The sequence below is a fragment of the Cetorhinus maximus genome, chromosome 25, assembly GCF_964194155.1.
Source record: "Cetorhinus maximus chromosome 25, sCetMax3.hap1.1, whole genome shotgun sequence".
NCBI lineage: Eukaryota > Metazoa > Chordata > Chondrichthyes > Lamniformes > Cetorhinidae > Cetorhinus > Cetorhinus maximus.
The window spans coordinates 3,957,101-3,984,748 of NC_135903.1; the positions used below are offsets into that span (position 1 = coordinate 3,957,101).

General features: G+C 40.8%; 1 protein-coding gene across 14 annotated transcripts in view; it reads left to right on the forward strand.

Annotated features, from left to right (window-relative positions):
• The window catches only part of raraa (retinoic acid receptor, alpha a), a 534,959-nt gene that overhangs the window by 263,300 nt on the left and 244,011 nt on the right, over positions 1-27,648 (forward strand). Inside the window, exon 1 of one of the 14 annotated variants that reach the window (XM_078529310.1) lies at positions 20,486-20,517. The exons of 12 other annotated variants lie outside the window; for them this stretch is intronic. The gene's annotated coding sequence lies outside the window, so the exon portion shown is untranslated. Of the gene's footprint in view, positions 1-20,485; positions 20,518-22,302; positions 22,323-27,648 lie in introns of those variants that run through there. One more of the 14 variants, XM_078529305.1, reaches the window with a different exon arrangement.

Sequence of the window (27,648 nt, forward strand, 5' to 3'; positions counted from 1 at the left end):
CGGCTACAAGAGCAGGTTAGAGGCTGGGAATTCTGAAGTAACTCACAACCTGACTCCCCCAAGCCTGTCCATCATCATCTAGGCTCAAGTCAGGAGTGTGATGGAATACTCTCCACTTGCCTGGATGAGTGCAGCTCGAATAACACTCAAGAAACTTAACACCGTCCAGGACAAAGCAGCCTGCTTGATTGGCACCTCATCCACCACCTTAAACATTCACTCCCCCCGCCACCGATGCACAGTAGCAGCAGCGTGTAGCATCTACAAGATGCACTGCAGAAGCTCACCAAGCCTCCTTTGACAGCACCTTTCAAACCTACGACCTCTACCACCTCGCAAGCCAAGGGCAGCAGATGCATGGGAACACCATCAAATGCAAGTTCCCCTCCAACCAACACATTAGCCTGACTTGGAACTATATCATCGTTTCTTCACTATCTCTGGGTCAAAATCCTGGAACTCCTGTTCTTACAGCACTGTGGGTGTATCTCCAACACATGGACTGCAGTGGTTCCACCACCTTCTCAAGGGCAGTTAGGGATGGGCAATGAATGCTGGCCTAGCCAGGGATGCCCATACCCCATGAAAGAATTTTTAAAAATTTTAATGTATGGAATAGTATGGGTACAGTATAAATATTGTGATGGGGCCCTATGTTATAATAGTGGCTACACTTCAAAAAAATGTTTCATTAGCTGTAAAGCACTTTGTGATATCCTGAGGTCTTAAAAAGGTGCTATATAAATGCAAAACTTTATTTTTAGTTCTCACTGAAGTTTTTAAATAACTCAATTTAGGGAATTATACACTGAGGGAATCTGGGTTCATGTCTCGAGTGATGAATTCATAAGTGTTCTTATAGACATTTAATGAGCATTTTAAGTGCCATAGCATTCATATTGCCATCACTTTGTTTCCTCAGTGCTAAATTAGACATTCTGTTTGGCGGGGCATGAGGTTGGGAGTGGTGGTGTGCAAGAGTAGTCAGGGAACCTTACTGTTCTCTGGATCTGCACCATGCCATGGTTGTGCATTTTATTTCAGATATGTTTAAAGGCTCTGTTTGAGCAAGTGTTGGCAGAACATTCTTGGCACTGTTAGCATTTTTGTTTCCACAAGAAATATATTTCCTTGTGTTTTTTTTTAAGATCGCACCATTGTACTAATCATATTTTTTGACTGAAAATATTTTGTATAAATCCATACAGTGTATGGTGATACCCTTTAAGCATATCAGATTCAAATGCTTGCAATAATTGCAATAGTCTATAATACATTTCCACCATCAAAAACTGTTGCAAGGTAAGACCTGGTCTCTGGGTGGGAGCCCAGCTGTAGGAACACACAATCTCAACACACGTGACCTAAGCCTAATGCAGGGAGAAAGATGGATTGTGTGAAGTTCAGCCTCAAAAGGAAAGAGAAATCCATTCAAGCACACTGCACAGTGGAGATAAAATCACATTAACAGTGACAGATGTGTTTACAGAGGAAAAAATAGGTTAATCTGTTGCAAGGCTGGCTCTAGTTGGGGGAAAACTCAGCACAGTTGCACAGTTCCACAGAAACCTATCTCAAGACAAGAAAGACAAAACTGAGACAGATCAAACACTGGGTTCAGTGTGATATTTCTTTGTGGCATTAGGGTACCAATAAATGATGTACTATAGGGGGGGCTTTATAAGGTCGAGCACACGGTTCAGATTCTTGCACAGCTTGAGCACCTTTCAGAACATGAGATGCAGTGGTTAAGCACTCCGGTTTTGTAACTCGTTTGGTGTTCTGTCCATTAAAATCAATGGTCAGAAAATCAAGTGGACTGTCAAACAGGTGTACTAAATTGCAAGGATAAGAGACAGGACACAGGAACGAGGTGTCAGCTGTGGCTCAGTTCATAGCACCCTCGCCTTTGAATCAGAGGGTTGTGGGTTCATGTCCCACTCCCAGAAACCAAGAACTGTGATTGTACTCGAAAGAGTTGCAATCTGTGACTGTTGATAACTCGAAAGAGTTTCACACTAGTAAAAGGCAATCATGAAGTTCTTCCAACAAGGAATGATTAATACATGGAACGGACTTCCAGATCAAGTAGTAGAGGCAAAAATCCTAGAGTATTTTAAGAACCGATTGGATGCCATATTCTGGTGATTGTAGGGTGGGTGAACTAAAATGGGCTGAATGGCTTTCCTGTCTAAAATTGTCTTGCAAATCTGCATCCCCCTGTTCTGATATGCCAATCTAAAAGACAAGCCATGCACCTGGGAATGAAAACTTATAAATTGCCTCATGTATGGCTATTGAGAGAACTGTGGTGTGAATTGTTCCCTTCAACTAAAGAGGATGATTGATGAAAAGATTCCAAACAGCAAAATTGGATGGACACCAGTAAGTGGTTTGAGAAAGAGGAAGTGGAAAAAAGATGTGGTCTGAAGTTCTGAAGAAGTAGCTTTAACCACAGTCTTATTTTGCATACCAATTTTGGTTTAAAATCAAGCCAGTAGCTGCAAAGCCTTGCAGTCCCATGTCAACAAACTGGACTAAATTGACTCTGCTGTATTTCTCATTCAAACCTGCATTGAGTTTAAGTCCATTTAAGTGACACTTTGCTCCAGATTGTTGGATGTGAACTGACCACATCACATCCCTGTGGCATGATGCCAGCTGTTTGTTCAGGAGGAGTCTAGTTTATTTAACTGGAGTGTCAATGCGTACAGCCATAACCTTTCCCGCTTTTCAAGTTAGTGCTCTTCTTCCTCCGTACAATTTCGCTATGCTGTAATTCCTCCATACAATTTCACTATGCTGTAATCAACAGTCGTTACTAGTTCCCTAGTTTTTTCCCAGGACCACAGAACTGGAACTCCTATGTCCCTCACTCTTTCCCCTCTCACCATTCTTAAGGCTTTAAACACTTGGTGTTACTGAATCATTTAAGTGCTGCTTTACCTCATTTATTTTATACCTTTCAAACTTGATTGTGTCCTAAATTACACATAAAAACATATTTTACACATAAAAAGGAACCAAAAGTTTAAAGTTTAATCAACCCACTGTCAAGTAAATGCCCTCTACAGCCAAATTTTTGAACAAAGGAAAATTTGAAAAACTGGGCGTTTATTATTAAAACAACTTAGATTACAGGACAGTAGGATAGAAGCATTTAAAGTTACAAAATGATGGGACAATTACAGATATAATGGGTAGATACAAGCAGATTGCTTCCAGTAATGGTTGGGTTGAGAAAGAGGCACCGCAGGTACAAGATTAAATGCAAGAGACTTAAAACAGAGAATGATTGAAACTTCTTGATGTGAGGCTGTGGAATTCATTTCTAGAGTTACTGATTTAGACAGAAACTGTGTCGACATTGATTAGGTGAATGAAGGAAAAGATTGGGGGGGTGGTGGGAGGCGGGTGGTGGATGAAGGAATATGGCAACAGGGTGGTAAATGTGATTAGGACTATTTTGTTGCATGGAGGGTGTATGCCGCTGTGGGCTGACGGGACCAAATGGCTTTTTTCCATGTTGTAGTGTCTACTTATCTCTTTGTACATAAACTCAGTGCAAAAGGTTTGCTATTTTACAATGGCTTAGAAGTTTCACCACAGTCATAATTGCATTGCACTGTGCGCAGAGTTGACTTGTGTTCTAAAAACCGAATGCTTAGTATGCGGGAGGGAAAGGGAGCAAAATAAAAGACCTAAGTAACTTGAAACATTGTCAAATAGAGTACCAACCTGGAATGCTGAGAGTTATTTCTCTTATCTCCAATATGCTTGAGGAATCATAGAATAGTTACAGCACTAAGGGAGGCTATTTGGAACATTGTATTGGTTCCCTGCAAAAACAATTTAGCTAGCCCCACTCTTCTACCCCCCCTCCCCATAGCGCTGCAATTTTTTACTCTTCAGGTGCTTATCCAGCCTTCTTTTCAAATCCCTGATTGTATTTGCCTGCACCACACTCTTCAGCCGTGCATTCCAGATCCTAAACACTTGCTGTGTAAAAAAAGGCTTTTCCTCACGTTGCCGTTGATTTTTTTTTTTGCTGATCACCTTAAATCAGTGTCTTCTGGTCCTAGACCCTTCCCCCAATGGAAGCAGCTTTGTTCTATCTACTGCTCTATCTACTCTGTCTAGACCCATCATGATTGTGAATGCCTCGATCAAATTTCTTTCTCTAAGGAAAACAACCCCAGCTTCACCGTTCTACCCACGTAACTGAAGCCCCTCATATCCAGAACCATTCTCATAACTCATTTCTGCATCCTGTCTAAAGCCTTTGCATCCTTTCTAAAGTGTGGTGGCCAGAATTGGACACGCTACTCCAGTTGAGGCCAAACCAGTGTTTTATAAAAATTCATCATAACTTTCTTGCTTTTGTACTCTGTCTCTATTTATAAAACCCAGGATCCCCCAAGTCTTTTAACAACTTTCTCAACCAGCTTTGTCACCTTGAACAATTTGTGCACATATACCCCCTGGTCTTTCTGTTCCTGCACCCCCTTTAGATTGTGCCCTTTAGTTTATATTGCTTCTCCTTATTCTTTTTAGGAAAGTGTACCATTTCATACTCTGCTGCAGCAAACTGATCTGCATTAAGTTTCCAGTCTTTGTTGCACTTCAGTGGAAATCAGACATCTCCCTGCAGGGAAAGAGCAGCAGTCGAAGGGTAAACAATCCTATAGTCATCTGGGGTAACCCCTGATTATCAAGTAAAGAATAATGTTCCAAAGACTGGAGAACAGTTCACTTGCCAGTCCTTAACATTGGGGAATGTAGGTACAACAAGAGGGGAGAAATATTGCAAATGTTAGAAATGAAAATAAGCTTAGGTCTCAGAATTTAATTATGTGAAGCAAAATCAAGATTCTTTTTTGGCGGCGGGGTGTGGATTTCTGTTCTTTGCCATCTTTAGAGTAATTGTAAATGTGTTTTATAACGAGTGCATTTTCTTACAAATAGTGAACACAGGAAATCTCTCTTACATCATCCGACCCCAACCCAGATGGACCCTTGAGTTCTTTATACATGTTATAAAAAGCCACTTCACTGTAAAACCTGGCTGAAGTGTTAGCATACTGAGTGTCAGCAAGCTGCTTGGTCAGGAGAATGCTGCGGTTAAGCCAAGTGTAGTCCTCACCTGAGTTCTACTCGTGTAACCTTCTGGCAAGGGATCTTGGACAGTAGTCAAGGTCTATTTTAGTACGCTAACACTGTGGTGACACAGATCTTTTCACTCAAACTGGACACCAAACAAGAGATCTTCCTTGTTTGTCTGCTTATGCTTAGCGTTGGATTTATTTTCTGAGCCACCAAGGTACTCATTTGCAGCACCTTTGTTCATATTTGAAAGTGCATTTAACGCCAGTTGAACAGCCAAAAGTATTCTCATAACAGTCATTGAGATAACTCTCTGGAGCTACAGTTCCCTCCCAGTAAATCTGTCATGCCCTGGCATTTTCTAGCAGCATTACTACATTTTGCCAGCTGCTGTTTGATTTTAGAGCAACTTTCCTTTCTGCACAGTGACAAATTTGGGAGAGAATAATTTATTTATTACTTCACATTCAGATAGAGTTACTGTGCTGATAGTGTTTGGTTGATCTGATTGTAGTACTGTATTAGAAATGCCTTGCATTGTCCAAGTCATTTAATTGATTGTGTTCTTTGTACGGCTTTCTTATCCACCTCAGTTATTTTGTAATGTTTTATAATTGTAAAGTGAAAGATATTATAGGTCCATAAATGTCATGCTGGTTGTTTTATCCGAGAAACTTAATATTAAATATTTTGCTGTTGCAACCTCTGGGGTACAGATCTTGCTGGAGCAAATGAACCAGATTCCGATATTCACAGAATGAATCTACCTCTGCACTGTTGTAAGTTATGCTTTTTTCACACTGTTCACAGTTCTGAGAACTGTTTATCCATTAATCGTTCTCCAACTGGCAGCATTCCCATTAAACTCACTTAGTATGTTTATTCCCCTTTAGTTTTTTTTTCCTTATTTCTTTTGTGTTTCTCCAGCAATACTGTTCAAATGGGATATTTTGCCCCAACAAGTGGGATTCTGCTACATCCTAAATAAATTGGAGAGCCCTAATATGCAATTGGAATTAAAGGTTTAAGTTGGTTTTTTATCACTGACTGGGTTTTCATTATTTTGTTATAAACCATGGCTGATAAATTCAAGTGAAGCACACTGGGAGTTGAAAATGAAAATCTGCAACCATCTGGTTTTGAGGCTAAGACTCTAGTGAAATGATATAGGGCTGACTTAGAGCGGTCGGTTTCTAGAAAAGTGATGATCAGCAGCAACAGCTTTCATGTTAAGATTTTAACCAGAATGAGTCAATTCCAGAAGGATCTTGAGATTTTTCAAGTTGCAATGCTTAATTTTATTATGATCAGAAAGCAGCCCCAAATGGCACTTTCAGATCATTTTTCTTTTACTCCTGTTACAGTCTCTTGTAATGTACATTAAAAAACAATGACTTGCATTTACATAGCACCTTTTGCAAACTCCGTATATTCTAAATTGCTTTATAGCCAGTGAAGTACTTCTTGGAGTGTAGCCATTGTTGTGATGTGGGAAATGCAGCAACCAACGTGTGTGCAGCAAAATAAGGCCATAAGAAAGAGAAGCTGGAGTAGATTGTGTGGTTCTCAAATCTGCTCTGCCCATTCAATATGATCATGGCTGATCTTCTCCCTCAACTCTGCTTTACAGCCCACTCCCCGTATTCCTTGATTCCACAAGAGAAGAAAATTTGTCTATCTGAGTCTTGAATATATTCAACGATAGACCAGCCATAACTTTCTGGGGTAGAGAACTCCAAAGGTTGACAACCCTTTGAGTCAAGAAATTTCTTCTCATTTTGGTCCTAAACAATTAACCCCTTATCTTGAGATTAAGTCCCTATGTTCTAGATTCCCCAGCCTCTCAGGAACCAACCTGCAAGCCCCTTCAGAATCTTGTTTCAATGAAATCACCTCTCATTCTTCTAAACTCCAGAGAGAAAAGGCCCAATTTCCTCAGCCTCTCATCATAGGAGAACCCTCTTAACCGAGGAACCAAACTAGTGAAGCTTCTCTGTACAATCTTCATTGCAAGTATATCCCTCCTTTGATATGGAGACCAAAGCTCACTCATACCACTCTAGGTGTGGTCTCAACAAAATCCAGTATAATTTATCAAGACTTCCTTGTACATGTTCTCCGGTTCCCTTGTAAGGCCAACATGCCATTTGCCTTTCTAATTGCTTGTTGTACCAGCTTGTTGCTAACTACTTGTGTTCCTTGTTCGAGTATGCTCAAGTCTCTATGAACATCAACATTTAAAAGTTAAATACCTTTTAAAAAAAAAATTCTGCTTTTCTATTCTTAATACCAAAGTGAATAACTACAAACAGCAATGCGATAATGACAAGATAATCAATTTTTAACCACATGTATATTATAACAAGATGGCACCAGAATTGGGAGGATACTGGACAGGGTATTAGGTTAGTGTGTTTTGAGTGCTGAACTTATTTGCTCTTTACTTGCTGACTTTTATAAAATCAGCCTGTTTTATCCTTTTAAAATGATTGGGACTTGAAATTGATAGTAACATACGCTGGAATATATGCCTTAATTAGTGCTAGGTAATTATACCATCAGATGTTATTTTATCATGAATGCCTTTTATGTTCAGGGATGTTTTATACTAGAACACAGGCATACAGTGAATGAAAACTCTGCTGCACACATGCTTTAATCAGCTCTCTGGCTGTTACTACTTAAGCATGAGATCTCCTTCCACGTCTCAGTGGTTAAATGTACTGCATGTTATTGCACTGATCATACAGGCTATGAAGGTTCTTATTTTTATCCCTAACCTGTTCTGGGTTAACCAATCCTCAGACACAAAGGGAGAAAGTTTAACAGGGATTCCTACCCCTGACTGGCATCCAGTGGCAATGCTGGAAAGTGGGTATGCGTGGATTCAGATCGGGCAAGCTGTGATGTCCCCCTGGATGATGGGACTCATTATCCAAACTTGCATGTTAAGGTTGATTATTTGGATGAGGTGCTGCAGCTGCATATTTTCAAGAGAGGAAGCATGAGGCAAGAAAGTTGAAAATTTTTAAAATTCATATTTTACCCTCCTTTATGCCTAGCTCTGTTGAGATGACAGGGCATGAACTTTGACCTGGCTTTTGCTTTGTTGTTTTAACCATCCCCTGAAATATGTAAGGCACGCGTCATTTGCCCTCTAAATTTCACTTCCTCCTTCTGAAGAAGAGCCACATTTGATGTTTCCTCTTCAAGGCACCAAGTGGAAAAATTACAAATGAAAACAAAAGTCCATTCCACATAGGCACGTCAACACTCAATACCAACAGGTAACCTCACAGAACAGGTGCAAAATCCAAAAGGCAGGTGTCAAAACAGTGGCCAAAAGGTGTAAGCATCTCAATAAAAAAACACAGCTGAAAGAATGGAAAGAGGAAGGAACTTTTATGAGCTCTGAAGAAGAGTCGTACGGACTCAAAACTTTAACTCTGTTTCTCCGTCTACAGATGCTGCCAGACCTGCTGAGCTTTTCCAGCATTTTCTGATTTTATTAAGGAACTTTCTTGTTTTTGCTTTAGTGTGGAAACACTGGGATGGAATTCCTCCTGTTAATCATTTTACAGAAGAAATCATTACAATCAATTTCACTTCCTCAGTTGTGTGCCTTCATCTATATGCATTCAGGAAATAGGAACAATAACACTGAGTTTATGGCTTCAATCAATGAGGTTTGAAAATAGAAAGAAAAACTTATATAGCATCTTTCAAGACCTCAGGATGTCCCAAAGCACTACTGAGGTGCAGTCGTTGTTATAATGTAAAAGAACACAGTAGACAGTGTGCACATGGCAAGCTCCCACAAACAGCAATGTGTAGTGACCAGATAATCTGTTTTTGTGATGTGGATTAAGGGATAAATATTGGCCAGGCCGCTCAGAATAACTTCCCAGCCATTCTTTGAAATACTGCCATGGAATTGTTTAGGTCCACCTGAAAGTTCAGACAGGGCCCCAGTTTTAACATCTCATCTGAAAGACAGCACCTCCACCAGTACTGCTCCTTCAGTACCACATTTAGTATCAGACTTAATTTTTGTGCTCAAATCCTAGGATAGGACTTGAAACCACAACCTTCTGATTCAGAGGTGAGATTCTGAGCCACAGCTGACTCACAAGAGCTTGAGATATTTGCCCCCGGTGATGACAGTGTATGAAAATGTTTGAGCGAAAAATGTTCTGTTTCCTGTAATGGCAAATATACGTAAGCTACAAAGCCCAATTGAGTGTAGTGGTCACATGTTATCACAGTAATGTAATTAGATGACATTCTGGTTGACAAACTGATTCCAGTGGCAGAAAGGTTAGTAACCAAAGGTCATGGATTTAAAGTCAATGGGAAAGAGCCAGTGGCGATAGGAGGGGGAAAAAATGTTTATGTAGTGAGGTGATATGATCTGGAATACACTGCTTAAAAAGGGCAGTGGAAACAGATTTAATGTAAGCTCAAAGAGGTATTGGATTCACACTCAGAAATATTTGCAGGGACGTGGGGAAAGAGCAAGAGAGTTGGACTAATTGGATACCTCTTTCAAAGAGCCAACGCAGGTATGATAGGCCAAATGCGCTGTATCATTCTATGATTCTAAAGCTCATTATCTATTTTATTTAAAGGAAGCTGTCATTGTAAAATTATTTTTCCCAGTTTAATTGGGCAAAAATCCATAGCACAAGTTGTCTGGCTCATTCAGATACCATTCGAAGATTGAAGCAATATCATAAATCAGCTTGTAAAGAATAGACTTGGAATTTTGCTACATGCAGTTCATGGAGGAAATTTTTTCAATAAGGGTAAGTGATATGGCAGCTGGGGAAGAAAATCACAATATTGTGATGTAGTAATTGTTCTTCTGGGTTTGGAGTTGAAGAGCAGAGTGAGAGCTTTGGTCAGTGTTGTACCGCACTTTGCTTAGAGGCCTTGCTGCTGCTGAATGGCAAGTGTATAAAAATATTTCACTACCTGACAGTGATCATCGTGATGGGGACACAAACATCACAGAAGAAAAAAAATAGAAAAAGCTTGTTTTATTTTAAAAGCAAAAAACTACGGATGCTGGAAATCCAAAACAAAAACAAAAATACCTGGAAAAACTCAGCAGGTCTGACAGCATCTGCGGAGAGGAATACAGTTAACATTTCGAGTCCACATGACTCTTCAACAGAAATTCAGACTCTTCAAATAGTCATGTTTTATTTTAGTTACATTCCCTACAAGACTCAAATGACATGTTTTGGGCTTAATAATACTGCAGGCCTGAATGTGGATGCGATTGTCATTTCATATGTGGGAGAATCCAAAATGTTACTTTTTTCACATAGTGAATTAATGCATAATGGTCATTGATGCTGGGCAATGTTTCAGAGTTCATTTTGTAAGTCACTTTCAAAGGTACCCAGGTAGTGTACGATAGGAATAATAGAGCATCTCAACCATGTCAGGGAATGAAGCGCAAAAGATGGCTGTGGCTCACTTGCTCCTGTGGAGCTCATGAGTTATGGTCTTTTCAAGCTTGAGAAGAAATTGCTGCAACTCATCATCACAAGTGAGGTTCCCTTTGTTTCATACGCTTGGAAAATACAATAGAAGATGCCATGGGGGATTTGCAAATGGTACAGTGTTTTTGCTTAGGATTGTAGCATTTGGTCTTGTCCACCTACCATACTGTACCATATCTTTGTGCTAATTTCAGAAAATGTAAAGAAAATTCTGCCCAGTACAATGTAATGTTGTTTATGGAACATTAGGTTGAAAGATTTGTCACTGCATTCTGAAATTATTTGCAGAAGATTGAATGTGACAGAACTTTCATGAACCCTATTTAATGAAACCTTTTTATTTAAAAAAATTTGGCAATTTAACTTTTGTTTTGCTCAAGGATCCATTTGCATATTGGTGTGAGCTGCTTTGTAAGTGCTAGTTAATGAAGTTATACAAGCCTAGCTTGTATCTGGGGGGTAACCACACCGCTAATTATGTTGGGAAGTGGCAAGATGAACAGTGAAACAATGGATGAGCCTACTTATAAATAATGGACTGGTGACTAAATGTACCAGCATGTGTGGCACTGAGATACGCAGAGAAATAAGGTAATTTGTTCAAAGCTGGAACCGGACACTACAATCGGCCTCAGCTAACTGACAGCAGTTAACTCAGCATAGACCAAGAATCAAACCTCAGCAAGGAAAGTGAAAATCAGCCAAGGTTGTTCTTCACTATCCAGGGACCCTTGCTGGAAAGTGCACATTTCCAGGCATAAGGTAAGGACTAGATTAGCCTTGGCTGTGATGTCCCAAGGTTGAATAGCTTGCTGGCATTCACTGGCTAGACTCAGAAAAGAAGAATGGCCATTTGGATGAAATGTTGGATGGCTACTGACACCTGTGAAATTTTACCTCACCGTTAGTTAGTGCTTTAGAGATAGTTAGACTTGTGCTTCAGAACTAGCTGTGCCCCTAGCCAACCTGTTATAGTACAGCTACAACACTGGCATCTACCCAGCAATGTGGAAAATTGCCCAGGTCTGTCCTGTCAACAATAAGCAGGACAAATCCAATCTAGCCAATTATCGCCCATCAGCCAACTCTTAATCATCAGTAAAGTGATGGAAGGTGTCGTCACCAGTGCTATCAAGCAACACTTAGTCAGCAATAACCTGCTCACTGGCGCTTAGTTTGGGTTCCACCAGGGCCACCCAGCTCCTGACCTCATTATAGGTTTAGCCCAAATATGAATAAAGAGCTGAACACAAGAACAGAGGTGAGGTGACTGTCCTTGACATCAAGGCAGCAGTTGACCGAGTGTGGTATCAAGGAGCCCTCGCAAAACTGAAGTCAATGGGAATAAGGGGGAAAATGCTCCACTGTTTGGAGCCATACCTAGCACAAAGGAAGATGGTTGTGCTTGTTGAAGCTCAATCATCCCAGTCTCAGGACATTACTACAGGAATTCCTTAGGGTAGTGTCCTAGGCCCAACCATCTTCAGCTGCTTCATCAATGACCTTCCCTCCATTATGAGGTCAGAAGTGGGGATGTTTGCTGATGATTGCCCAATGCTCAGTACCATTCATGACTTTTCAGATACTGAAGCAGTCTTTGTCGATATGCGGCAAGACCTGGACAACATCCAGGCTTGGGCTGAAAAGTGTCAAGTAACGTTCATGCCACACAAGTGCTAGGCAATGACCATCTCTAACAGGAGGAAATCTTAACCATCTGCGCTTGACATTCAATGCCATTACCATCGCTGAATCCCTGGCATTCACATACTGGGGATCACCTTTGTCCAGAAACTGAACTGGACCAGCCATATAAATACTGTGGCTACCAGAGCAGGTCAGAGGCTGGGAATTCTGAGGTGAGTAACTCACCTCCTGACTCCCCAAAGTCTGTCCACCATCTACAAGTCACAAGTCAGGAGTGTGATTGGCCGGATGAGTGCAGCTCTGACAACATGATTGGCACCCGTCCCACCCAAAATATCCACTCCCTGCATCACTGGTGCACAGTGGCAGTGGTGTGTACCATCTACAAGATGCACTTCAGCAACTCACCGAGGCTCCTTCGACAGCCCCTGTGACCTCTACCACCTAGAAGAACAAGGGCAGCAGACACATGGGGACACCACCAGATGCAAGTTCCCCTCCAAGCCACACACCATCCTGACTTGGAAATATATCACCATTATTCACTGTCACTGGGTCAACACCCTGGAACTCCCTTCCTAACTGCACTGTGGATGTACCACATGGACTGCAGTGGTTCAAAAAGGTGGTTCACTACCAGCTTCTCAAGGGCAATTAGGGATGGGCAGTAAATGCTGGCTGAGCCAGCAATGCCTATGCCCAGTGAATGAATAAATAAAGAAATTCTGGGCCAACTTATAATGCCTTATGAATCTAAGAAGAAATTTCACAATGGGTGACCTTTGGTGTGGTTAAGGCAATCCTGCCAGCGTTACTTAAAGAAAGGTGTTAACCTGATCATATTTGACAATGAAAGTACAGGTGCAGGTTTAAATGCCAGCTGCAGTTAAATGGATTGACTGCTGAAAGCTTCAACACAGTTAAGCGAATTGCAGTTATCTAGTGGGTATCTCGTACCCTGGCATTGTACTATATAGTGCACGAGGATTGAGACCTTTGGAACTACAGTCAAGTTTACTGGTCAGGCCAAAAATAATTTTTAGGTCTCTTTTGTCCTCTTGTTCATTGTCTGATTTCCCCGTGTACTCTTGTGAACTCCAAAGATGCTACTCATTTCCAGTAGAATTTCCATTTCAGTTTAGTGCATGACAGCTCATGCAACTACCTTTGAAATTGCATAAGAATGGTACTTGGCAGATTGCTGTATGTAACTTTGCAGTTTGCAGTATCATCATAGTTGTGTTTCAAAGCCAATTCCCACAATCAAGAATGGAAAGATTCAATGAGTCTGATTAATTATTAGTAAGCAAATTTTCTGCCAATGCTTTATCAGTAAGAGTGAAAATAAATAGTGGTGACCGATGTGCCTCTTCCCCTCCCAGTAGCTCACTTTTCATCATGTTTATGTTGCCGGTGGATGTGCTATTATAATGAATCGCTAATTGGATCCATTGATACAACTCAGCTGCTCGAGACCCTGCCATTCCCCTGTGGAACAATTGACATTTTTAAAAAGGATTTTTGTACTTTTCAAAGCTCGCGCTACTCAAAAAATGATTCAACAAATTGTGAATGACCAAGAAAGTGCATAGATCTGTAGCCTTACCATGTGTCCTGCGGCAGTGAAAGATTTGACAACCTGATTTTTTTCTCTGCGAAGATTCGTCACCTATTGAGTTGTTGAGGAGAAGCTTGAATTCTGGTGATCCCAATTGAATAAGAACTACATATGGTTTTCACTAACCCTTGACGTCAGTCAGTAAATGCATCAGATGGTATTGGATTTCAACTTCACCTTTGTAGAATAGGGCAAACAGTTCAGGAAAATTGAGTTTTAAAAAATAACTTTGCTCCTCTGCAGCCTTCTCAACCACACTGTGTTTCCCTACTTGAAATGTTTCCTCACTTGTACGTTACTATCTGAGGGGACAGGAAAGTGACCTACACACAGACCTCAACCATGGCACTCACCCTCTAGGCAATAGCCTTGCCCATAGATAATCCAATTGAAATTGGGAATTTGAGACAGAAAGAGATTTCACTTAGCGGTGACATCAGTGCACATAAATCACATGCTGCTTTTTGATTTTGAATAGTATGTAAATAGGAGCAAGTTTGAGAATGTAACACCTTGCAAAATGGAACTTTTTGAGGCTGATTATATCTCACACAAGGAAGTTCAGGTCTCCTGTAATCCTTACACTAGAAAGAAAATCTTAAAGGATTTTGTTTGAAGATTTTACAAATTTTTATCTCTTTCATTATTTATTTTCCAACACTTGCCTCCCTCTTCACCAGCTGAGCTACAATTCTACAGACACCAGTCTTCTCTCAGTGCCTCTACCAAGTGCTATTCCTCATTTGTGAGCCTGGACAAGCAGTTTGACCATAAGAATACTAGGGATGCCCCAAGTTTCATGCATATGTTGGAATTAAAATTGATTTTCCTCCCCCAAACCAGGAACTTTGAGGTCAATTTTAGTACCCTATGGTCAATTAACTTTGCATAAGCCAGAGGACTTCCCTGATCTCTTTCACTGATGGTTGCTACCATAATTAGTCAAGTTATTGGGAAACTCCAAATCAAATTTCCTAAGCTTTGGTCCTAGGGAATGCTCAATTTTCCATGCACTAGGGTCAGAATGAAAGGAGCGAAGCCCTGTTTTTGCTGTCTCTTCATCCTTTTTTGGCTTGCTCAGGATTTCTAGGACTCCTCTGCCATAGGTACAGCCCCATTGCTCTGATGTAACTGAGGCACAAGGAGATTTTTCTCTTTCTCGGAATTGCGAGGACATCCCCTACAAAGCAAGCATTGGGCTTGAGCAACAGCCAGAAGGGCCTGAGGCTGACAGCTTGGAAAATTTCTTCCGATTATTGCCAGCATTCGGCACTACGAGTGAGCAGGCCTGTGCTGGGAGTGTCCACAAGCCGTGTTACAATATAAGCTTTAGATTTATGACTTTGCAAAACACTTTAACCTTTAGGAACTCGATTTTTCTGTATCCCTCTATGCCAGGACTGAACAGCAATAGCTCATCCACAGTGCACCACACCTAATAAGGTACAGATGGGCTGGATTGGCAAACCTGATCCTTGTGAGGTGCTCTGCACTTTGGCTGTGCTGTTGCTATCCAGCACTGGGCAGAAGGGAACCAGGAAAATCAGCCTCTTAAACTTGAAAGCATTTCACAAAGACCTCCACCATCATCTTGAACTTTAAAAGAGCAGCTTTGTTAATACACATTCGTTCCTGCCTTACTGCCTTGAATTATTAGTGCTGGCTTTTAATCCCCTTCAACAAGGCGGTATGCAATACAGCGGGACCTTAAGACAAGTCAAATGGCCTGTGTGGTAGTTGACTTTCATGTCAGGAGGTGGTATTTGTTTTGTGGCAAAGTGGCAGGCAACTGCATTTTTACACTTGTTTTGTTGTAGGAAGGCTTTGATTCTATCCCTCAGAGACAGCTTTATTACCCTTCTTCCTCTCAGCAGAGGGATTGCTCTTAGTTCATGCACTCACCTAATGGCGCTCAGAACCCTTTGTACTTGTTTTGCGCAAAACAACGCAGGAAAAAAGGGCTTTTGTTTGGACCGATTTGTCTAAAGTAGTAAAGAAAAAAAACTTGTCTAGAAGGGTTAGAAGGTGCAGCCCACCACGCCTCATCCTTCCAGCTTTCTGGCTGTGAGTTGAAGCAGTATTGCTGTTCTCAGGGGAATCGACCCTGGGATTTTGGGGTGGATTTATGCAATATCATTAATCACCGACCAGGGAGTCACTTGGCAACTGGCAAAATATTTGTCATACGTGTAGAAATGGGAAGCAAGTGGAGCAATTGAGCTACCAGACAGGAACATGCTCAGCGAGCAGCATGCACGGGGGCGACAGGCTGCAGACTGCTCTGAATGCCTTCACACGACAGGAAAGACGCCTGGGAAGGGGATAATAAGACAAGGGACAGGAAATCCTTAATGTTGCTGGCAATCAATGGTAAATATATAACTCTCAACAGAACTTAAAAGATAAAATTGGTTTGGATGTACAGTGCTGTTAAATGATATCCAGATTTAAGCCTTTAACTTCCAGGAATAGATATTTTAATGGTTTGTATTTTTTAAACAGTTGACTCCCACTGTTGATTAAAATGTTTGAAGTACTTTGCACAAACCATTTTTTGTTAGTTGCGTTTGTCTCTGCATCATAGCATAGCTTGCATTAATTAAACCAACTGCAGTGAAAAATGGCCATGTTTAAAACAAAAGAGTATAATTGTAAATGTGTTTTAATAGCTTGTCCCATCACAGCATAAAGTCAATTTATTCACTGCCATTTGAATAACTGATGACACTGTCTTTTTGTGCAAATGCTCTGGAGGACAAGCTGCCTTAATCAGTCAAATTAAACCTGTGCTTGGAATTAGATAGTGTACTGAAATGTGTGTGTTTCTTGGGTAATGGTTTGCTAACTGAAAATGTGCATTGCACCATTATTTTATTGTTTATGTGCTTATTTTGCATTGTATCATGTGTGGATGTTGTGTAATTTAGTGTTTTGGCATATGTTTGATGTCTTGCACTTAGTTCAGCTATGCTATATTGTGTTAAGCTTTCTGGTGCTGTGCCCTCTTGAGTTGCTTTGGGTTGTGTTGTCATGTCTTGTGTCAGTACTATATTGTATTTAATTGAATTGTGGCACATTGTGCTGTGACATGTTACTTTGAGCCCTGTTGCATTATGTGTGTTGCTGATATTGTAGTTGGTAGTGCTGCTCTCTGAATATGCTGAAACTTATAGCAGTTTTCTACTTGTTTAACCAGATACTTGAATTACTATAATTTTTGGATGGTGTTTGCAAAATTATTGTACCAAGGGGCGTTACAATTTGAATTCATATTGAAGGCATTGTTGCACAATAGAATGATTCTGAGAATAAGAGGAAGTGTTCTGCCATTTACGTCTGTATTAACTCACTGGTGATGCACTGTATTTGCCCCTCCAGTAGAAGGGGGCATCTACTTTGATGCAGCAGTTGTCAAATTGTCTGTAGTGCTGCAAAAGTGTTCTGCTGGAAACTTCATTATCCACGATAATGCAAATTGGTGGGTGATTTAAGATCCATTTTATTCATTAATGTCACCCAGAGTATATTTTATTCAAATCTAAACAGAGAGGATAATATATTGCCTCTGGTATAAAAATATATGGTTAGCTGTATTCTATCAAGGCTTGTGTCTGGGTTAAGCAGTTATAATTTTTAATGGGTTTCCTGTTCACAATTTGAGAATCTGAGTTCAATATTATCATTGAATCATACAACATAAAAGACATTTGGCCCATTATGCTAGTGCCAGTTCTTTGAACGAGCTATTCAATTAATCCCACTCTCTCATTCTTTCCCATAGTCCTGTAGATTTTTCCTTTTCCATTATATACCCAATTCTCTTACTATTAATCTGCTCCATCACCCTTTCAGAGAGTGCATTCCAGATCACGACACCAACAACTTCTTAAGTTTAAGGGGCATTGTTGCCAAAGACAGTTTTACAAGGATGCTGTTTTTTTCTGAATAGCCAGTAACATAACCATGGGCGAAGATAATGAGGGGCCTGTGTTCCTCCACCTCACATTCTTTTGGCATGAGTTATATCCCTCTTCCCAGAAGGAAAAATAATGGCTGGAATCACCTACTGTTGCAGCAGTATAAGAATCCAGCTGGTCTGACACCCCTTGCTTTCTTGGCCATGACATTTACAACCCATGATCCAACCCTCGCCCCAAGTCTCACTCCTTTTCCAGCCTTGAATCCGGTTGCAGAGATTTGTAGATAATCAGATATGTGCATAGTAGTAAGGGGTATGGTAACAGTGTACCTACATCGTGGACACAATTCTAATTCTGCCTCTTGAACTCACTCAAGCCTCTTTAGAATAATGAACAATTTGAAACACACACGGTTATAATTTGAGAGAGTGCGCTCTTCGCTGCTTAAGTCAATGACATCACCAGCACACAGTTATGCAGGCAGGAGAGAAGCAGTAGCTTTCACATTCAAACAGAACATCACTTTCATTAAGGATTGACAAACAGCTTAGCCAAAGTCAAGAGCGACCTTGGCTGTGCCTGCTTGTCTGACATCCAGCCCTGGTTGAGGTGTGATTTTCACCAATTAAACCTTGGGAACATCAGCACTATTGTCTTCTGTCCCCGCCAGAAACTTTGGGGTCTCACCCACTGATTCCATCCTCTAGCCCAGCTACTGTCTCAAGCTGAACCAGACTGTCATTCCCTTGGCACCCTATTTGACTCTAAGGTGAGCTTCTGACCCTACATCCCCTCCATCAATAAGGGCAGCTACTTTCACCTCCATACACTGCCCCTGCTTCAAGTAATCTGCTGCCGAAATCCTCATGCATGCTTTTGTTACCTTGAGATTTCTGTCCTGGCCAGCCTTCTAATGTCTACCCTCCATAACTTAGCTCATCTTGCACCAATTTTCCCCAAGTCCCCAAGTTCCATTCAGCCATCTTTCCCATGCTTGTTGACCTACAATAGCTTCCAGTCCACCAAAGCCTCTTTCAAAATTCTCCTCCTTTACGGCCTTAAAACCTACCTTTTAAACCAAGCTTTAAGTCACCCCCCCCCTAATATCTCCTTTGGCTTGGTGTCAATTTTTGTCGGATTACACATGCCTGTGAAATGCCTTGAGCTGTTTTCCTATGTTCACCATGCTCCTTAAACCCAATTTGTTGTTGGCAAGAAATTTGCTTTGAAAAAAGCTAGCAAAACTTTAACATTATAAACACTGATTAATGAGCATTGAGATATAAACTTATTGTAGTTTAATTTTATTCGAAGTCTGACACAGCTGAATAAACAGCACTACCATCTGTGAATTCTCAAAGACTAACACAGGATTATACACTGATTTTTTTTGTTATCAGCTTTTGCCAGATTTTTTCATCTCCCTCCTCTTGTCAGGAGAGCACTGACTCTTTGCTGAGGTGCAGTTCCTCAGGCAGTGGGCACTCTCCAGTATCTTGCCCAAGTGACTGTTGTTCATATGAGGGTCTCAGTAGTGAGTATTAACGGGTTGTTTAACCACCAGAGCATTGAAGCCAAACTCTATTTTGTCCCCACCCAATGCTCCCATGCATTTAGTTGCAACTTACAGATTAAGAGGATGAGTTGCTTTTCCCCTTTTAACCCAGGAGTATTGAAGCCAGTTTTAGTGCCCAGGCTGAGTCAGGATTGCTAACCCTCCAGGATTATTCTGGACTTTCCAGAAATTAAAGGTTAATCTTCAGGTTGCTGCTGTGAGCAACTCAGGAGAAAAATCATTGGGGCATCAATTTTATTTTAAAATTTTCTTAAACACTTGTGTTTATTAAAGTATTGGAGATTGGGAGAAAAGGCTGTTTAACAGTGAAGAATCATCCAATTGATGATGAAGAGTATTTTAGCTTCCAATTGGGAAGGCAGTGGGCTGAGAGGATGAATGTGTTGGGCAACCAAACATGCAAATATGGGAGGCAAGAGACACCTCTTGACGAAACCTCTTGGACTACCTCCAATTAGAATTGGCAGCCTAGGCTGAGCTCAGGTATGGATTGAGCAAATGATCTGCCTTTCCTGTTCGGCTCAACCTCTCATTGGATGAACTTTTTGAATCACTGGGGAAGTGTTTTGATTCTTTCAATGGAATTAACTTACAAACTGTGAATTCTACTCTTTCACAGAGTACAGTCTTTGCTTGAGTTAGATGTTTGCGGTTGCGTGATTTCTGGAGTTCCTCTTCCATTTTTGGCTCCCATCCAGACAGGAACTTGGCTTTAGGAAGTGCAAGCCCTTTAGAGTTTAGAACAAAAGTGGATGGGAGCACATTCTGTGCAGAAGTTTCTTAATTTGCTCTGAAGACTTGGGGCTAAATTGTGTAACACTGACTCTGATAAATTAGTGTTACTACCATGATTCATGGCATTGATCCAATTAATCTTCCTCCATAAAAGTCCACGGAACACAGTGCAGTGCCCAGTGACTTCCTGTGCAATATTAACCCAGTGAGTATTTAACAATTGAACTGTGGACTAAGGCTGCAATTCTATTAAACTAATGAAATGTTCAAACAGGATGAAGCTATTGAACTTGGAGAGTGAGCAGAACAGGACACAGGGCTCTTGGGAGCAGTTAGAGATCAGAATAAACCTTTCACTCTCATCAACAGGATGTGGAAGAGACTCCTAGCAAAGGGAACTGCTTGGAGGTCAGTTACCAACTTCAGAAGGAGCTGGGTTATTCTGCCTTACATGGTTTGAAGGTTAGAGAGACATTAACAACACTGCTCAACTGTTTCAGGGAGATTGAGGCAGAAACTTGACTGAGACTTTTGATGAGGCAGCAAAGGCGGTAACAGGTTGGTGAGGGTAATATATTTGATTTGGCGTACATGGACCTCCAAAAGGCCTTTGATAAAGTGCCACATGCTAGACTTGCCAGCAAAGTTGAAGCCCATAGATTAAACATTACAGTAGCAGCATGGATGGTGAGCTGTCTTCTTGAATCACTGCAGTCCATGTAGTGTATGTACACACACAGTGCTGTTAGAGAGGGAGTTCCAGGATTTTGGTGCAGGAAAGGTTTACAAGAATAATTCCAAGGATGAGGAATTTCAGTTACATGGGTAGACTGGAGAAGTTGGCATTGTTCCCTTTGAGAAGAAAAGGTTGAGACTGAAGTATTCAAAAATCATGAGACATCTAGACAAAGTAGATAGAAACTGCTCTCATTGGCAGAAAGGTCACACGCCAGAGGACACATTTAAGGTGAACGGCAATAGAACTAAAGGTGACAAGCTGAAAAACATTTTTATGTGGCGAGTTGTTGGGATCTGGAATGTACTGTCTGAGAGTGTGGCAGGGGTGCGTTTAATTGTGGCTTTCAAAAGGGAATCGGATTAGCACCTGAAGAGAGAAAATTTGCACCACCACAGGGAAAGGGCAGGGGAGTGGGGCTAGTTGAATTGCTCTTTGAAAGATCCAACATGGACATGGCAAGCTGAATGGCCTCTTGTGTTGTAACAATTCTCTGATTCTGATTTGTTTTGCAAGTGTTCTGTGTATTTTGATCTCCACCTTTTTTTCTACAGTCTTTTGGTGCCTGTTTAGATTGCAGTAGCTTGTTTTATCTACAATGTACAGGATTATGCAGATAAGCAAAAACATGCAAATTTATGTTTTTGAATATTGAAATGTATTACTTAGCTTGTCACCAAGCTGGAGGAAATGAAAATCTGAGTGTCCATTGAAAAGATACTTTTCTACCATTCTGCTTTGCCCGCATGGTTTCTTGCTTCATGAGACTGAACCCTGGTGAATTAGAAAGTCCAGGCATTGAGCTTCTCTACTAGCCCAACTGACTACTGAAAGGTGCTCCAATGGTTGAGAAGATAGTGTCTCAGCACTGTGCCGAGTGCCATTGAGCAGTGCTGTGCAATGGTACAATGCTGGCTTCTGGTTTCACTTCTGAGTTTGAGAGTTTGGCTGTGCTTTTATGGGGACTTACTTGGTAATTCTCTTGGCGGCTCTTCAGTGAGTGGAAGGAAAATTGAACTAAAATCATTTAGGGCTATGCACATGACACAGAAAATGAGGAAAGGTTTGAGAAACTGAACATCAGAAGCATTTTTAGTAAACAAAGAGCTCCTGAAAGCATAACATTTAGGACATTTACTTTTGAGAATGATATTGATGACCAGTAAATCTTGCATTTGCCATCAATCACACTATAGGATGATTATTAGTAAAAGCTGAAGAGAACTTGACACTTTCAACATCTGTAAAGAAAGAGGAAATATAGGATAACACTTGGGTATCAGCCCTTAAACAAAAATGTTAACTTGCCTTTTCTCTTTACCAATGTAAACAGTTATGTTTTTCCTCCATTTTCTGTTTTTATTTCAGAGTTCTAACATTTACATGTTTTTTTTACTTCTTCTGCCTTTGTTGATTTTATCACATGCTTTCACATGACCCTGCCTTTGGAAGGTGGCAGAATGCATTTCACTTGATGGTGAGTTAGACTTCAATTGCTAAGTTAAACTTATTGAAAGTAAATGAGTAAGTGAACAATTGTAACACATTGTAGATTTTGCAGTAGTTAGTAAACCTACCTAATTTGTGTAAGTAGTAAATAGTCACAATGTACATAACATTTTTGCGATTTTTGTTTTCTTAACATCCATAGAAGCTCTCAGGTTAGACCTTCTGTTTCTGCGAACAGGAGGGGGATTCATTTGAACAGCCCTGATTTCTCCACTCACTACCCATTTGTAAACAGAAAGGTGTTTTTGATTTTTGGTTTTCCGCAACCCTTCAGTTTTAGAGTTATCCAATCCTTTATTAAGAATCCCACACTCGAGATAAGGTAAAATAAGAGGGGCAGTTTAATGTACTTGCACACATGTACGCACACGCACACTTTCTCTCTCCCCCCCCTTGCGGGAAGGAGTTTCCCAATGTCAGCCTCTTCTTGCATTCATACAATCAAAGAGGGATAAGGGAAAGAAAGGGGTTCAGGGCAGAGACACAATAAGAATTATGGTTTCACATGAGTCCAGAGTCCCAAATCAATGTCCAAGGAAGGTTCTTTTAGGTGGATTTGTCTGGCAGAGTTCGTGGTCTTGGTCCTAAGAATTCAGTTGCAGGTTTAGCCCTTTGAAGATGCAGCAAAGTATCCTTGTATCCTGGATATTAGTTCACTCTGTAGGTGAAATACAGGATTCTTTCTGCAGATCAGAGTGAGAGAGATGGAGATTGGAGCGGCAGGCTGCTAGCTTGGAGTCCAGGCACCTCTTCTGAGGTTAAACCGCAACTAAAGACAGAATCCGAAAGCTGTATAATTAAAGCAATTCAAACAGTTCAAGTCCTGGTCATGTGACAGGGTGGTTTTGGGTCACGCTATTGAACTAATGAGGCACCCTTGTTAAAACCCACTGTGTTTTGAGCAGGTAACTGAAGAACCATTAGCACAATGTTGAAGATGAGGATCCCAACATCTCTGCCTTTGGTCCAGCACTAGCTGGTGCGGACACCTCGTCTACAAGCCCTTTGTGTTGGCTTGGCTGGAATGTTTATACAATGTGAAAAGTTACATTCCAGGAGTTTGATGAGTTAGTCTCTGTCCATGTTTAAACTGCTCAGAAGCTTCCAAAACTACCATCATGTGGTCAGCTGCAGCTATTTTATCAGTCCAGCAATTTGTCCATTTTTTAAAAAAGTAATAAGTTTATAAAATTGCCTGGATGATATAGATATACATATTTTCCCTCCTGTCTTCTGATCATGACAAACTTGAAACAGACAGGTTAAGTAAAACAACTGACACTTAGCAAATTCAAATATTCTCCTTTATCTTCCAAAAGAGCTACCAATATATATTCAAAGCAATCATTTAAGATGCTTGTGTTTTAATTGAATGCTTTAGGCCTTTGCTGTACCTTGTCCAGACTGGAGCTGCAATAGTTGTATCCAAATAAGGTTGAATTTTTTTTTTGCTCTGGAAGTGAAAATGATTTTCAACCTCAAGTAACGTGACACAAATAAGAAAGCCAATATCATGATATACCAGACCTGCTGAGTTTTTCCAGGTATTTTTGTTTTTGTTTTGGATTTCCAGCATCCGCAGTTTTTTGCTTTTACCATGATATACCTTATGTTTCATCTCTCTAATATAAAGAGCCTGACCTTTAGAGTTCTGTTATCATTGTAAACCCAGATTTTTGTAGGCCTTGGGATTAAGTGCCTCTAATCTTTTTCCATTAAACAGATTTGTGCATCTATATATTTGTATCATGATGCCACTTATGCAACCCTGCACATCGATATCAAGGTCTTGGCCCTAAATTCCAGATCAATGGAATTGTTTATTATGCAACAAGTGGCTAATATGTCAGCCCCAAGCATTCTGGAAATGGCAGTCCCTTAGTCCGTGATCTGAAATAATGAAGCATTTTTAATTATGCGTGACATTAATGGATTTTTAAAACCCTTCTGCACAAATTGTTATCTGACAATACTTTGCTCTGTTGTTTCAAGTGTTTTCTGCCAACTGGGCTTCACAGTTGTTGACACTGGTAGACACTCTTGTGGATAAAACAGTTTCCATTTTATGTATCAGCTTTCTGTGGACATATGGAAAAAGTGGCAGCATATTGCAATGTAAGTTGGTGATGAGGATGCACAAAGCCTTGAGTACCGTTCTCTTGGAATATGTTCATTGAGCTAAAAGTGCTTAATGTGATGTTCCTTCGTCCTATGTTGGTTTTGTCTAAGTAATGTCAATTAGAAACTGAAGGTACATTTAGCTCAGTTTCTCAAAGCCTGACATTTGTTCATAATCAATTGGATGCCTGTTATGTTCTTTTAGTATCCTAAGGCTGAATCATGTCACCAATTCAGTTTATTAGTACCAAGGTACCATTATTGCAATTCAGTGTTCAGGATGTTGTCAGGAGTTGTTGAGTATTGGTTTCTTGACTGATGGTCTTAATAATTTTTATTAAAGAGATGAGTGATGTGATGTCTGTGTAAAAAAAATCAATGGATATGCTATTAATTAGCTTACAGATGTATTTGATCAAGCTGGTGTTTGACTGCAGAACAGTATATTGGAGGTGTCTGAGGACTTGTCTGTCTTGTGTCCCATGCAAGTTGCTTCCTGCTTGACAGCTTGGAATGAGCAATTCCAAGATCTATGGTGAGATATAGCACTCAACTTGGTATTTTTTCTCATGTGATCAAAGAGACACAGAGAGGCCTGTTGATTTTTTCACAACATCTTTTCATTGTACAGTACAAAGGAGTTATTATCAGAAATGTTTCCTGCTTCTCACCTTAATTCCGTATACAAAATTATTGATTTTGTTTGTTTGTTCTAGTTTTCTATTTTGAATCCCCAGTTAATTTTATTTGCACACACTTTCAAACAGCTGTACAGCTAGTTGAACAGATTCTTGGTCAAACTTTTCCTTAGAATTTTAACTACTTCAGGAGTTTATTTGTCAGAACAGCATTTCTGTCAAAATCTGCAGTACAATTCAAGAGAGGTTTTGGTTTGAAACATTTAGGTATTACGACCTAGCACTTGACCCTTTAACCACAGCAGATGAGAGTGTCTAATAATCCATTCACTGCAAGCAACTTTTCTATTGATACTGCCTTAGTTAGGATTCTGGCATTTTTGAAACAGCTCTGGGCACTTACATTCAGACAACCTGTTGGCAGTGTCATAAACTCAGCTTTTCATGGGACTATGAATCTACCATTAGGAAAAGAGAATTGGATTTAGTAATGTAAATACTAGAGGCCATGTAATCCAAGATAAAATAGAATTTGACCCAAAACATTACCAATGAGAAAATACCCTTGAAACCAACTCTGTAAAATAAACAAAACAACAGGAACACTAAATCATTTTGGAAGGGGGTTTCGTCTGGTCCTTTCTCTAATTCGTAGGTCCCCGAGCAGCACAGGTGATGCCTGCCATTTTTGGGCCTCTGGGTAAGGGAGACGGTGGGAGTAGGATGAGGGAATGGCACCTGATCCTTCAGCTCACTCATATTGACCAGAAGTGTGCTTTCAGCATTGCTTTCCTGTTCTCAACACCAGTTAAGGCCTCAGTCAGGCTAAAACTACTATGGGCCCTATAGTTTCCAATCCTGTGTACAAATATAGCATGTGAATGTTAAAAATATGCTTAGATATAGTAAACAAAGGCTAGCTGACATGAATATATTGGATCGCATCTGCAAGAGCAGCATTGCTTTCAGTTGTGATTTTGCCTATCCTTGACCAGTGCCAGGGCAAGACATTTTCTCATTGGTAATGTTTTGGGTCAAATTCTATTTTATTTTGGATTACATGGCCAGATTGCCAGCCTCATAATGTGTGCTACTGTGTGTTTCTCACTGCGATGCTGGAATGAGTAGTTTGGCTGGTTCTAGAGAAGTGTGGTCCAGTCATGGCCTTGTGTACTTTGTCGTTTGAACACTGATGTAGCTACAAGGCACACAGTATTGTCCCCTCTGAGTAAGACCGATCATTGTTTCCTGTATCAGATGTTCTTGTGTTTCAAATGTAGCATTGAATTCACTCCTGTAGCTGTAAAATTCATTGTCTAATTTGATGTATAATTGTGAATTGAAAATTCAATGCTGTCCTGAATACAAACACTCATTTCCTACCTGATTCAGTGCAAACAATAATAGAATAGGGCAGTTCACCGATCTTGTGCTCCTAATGGGAAGCTGCTTTCAAGGATTGGAGTGAGTTGTGAGTTATTCTCCAACCTTTTCACCCTGCATCTGCATGACCTGCTAATAATGTGGCATCATGAATTTACCCTTTTGTCCCAGTAACTGAAGCTGCGGGACCCTAACAGAGGAGTCAAGAAATCTTAATATCTGAGCGACAACACTGGCACTTTTCCTAATTTCCATTCTGGTATCTGGTATCTCAATCTGGTATCGACTTAGGCACCAAAAAGACAATGGCACACCCAGCCCTATCAGCCCTGCATAGTCCTCCTTACTAACACCTGGGGGCTTGTGCCAAAATTAAGAGAGCTACCCCACAGATGAGTGAAGCAACAGCCTGACATAATCATACTCTCAGAATCATACCTTAAAACCAATGTCCCAGACACCATCATCACCATTCCTGGGTATGTCCTGTCCCACTGACAGCACAGGTACAGCAGAGGTGACGGCACAGTGGCATACAGTTGGAAGAGAATTGCTCTGGAAGCCCTCAACGTTGATTGTGGACCCCATGAAGTCTCAGGGTATCAGGTCAAACATGGATAAGGAGACCTCCTGCTGATTATCACCCACTGCCCTCCCTCAGCTGACGAATCAGTACTCTTCCATGTTGAACACCACTTGGAAGAAGGTTCGAGGGTGGCAAGAGCATAGAATGTATTCTGACTGGGGACTTAAAAGTCCATCACCAAGTGTGGCTCAATAGCACCTCTACTGACTGGGTTGGCCGAGTCCTCAAGGACATGTTTAGCAGACTGGGCCTGTGGCAGGTAGTGAGGGAACTGACGAGGGAAAATCCTACTGGACCTTGTCCCCACCAATGAGATGCATCTGTCCATGACAGTATAGGTAGGAGTGACCTCTGCGCAGTCCTTGTGAAGACAAAATTCCATCTTCACACTGACTATACCCTCCATCATGTGTGGCACTATCGCCTTGTTAAATGGGACAGACTTTGAACAAATCTAGCATCTCAAAACTGGGCATTCATGAGATGCTGTGGACCATCAACAGCAGCAGAATTGTGTAAAACCATAATCTGTAACTTCATGGCCCGCCACATCCCACACTCTACCATCA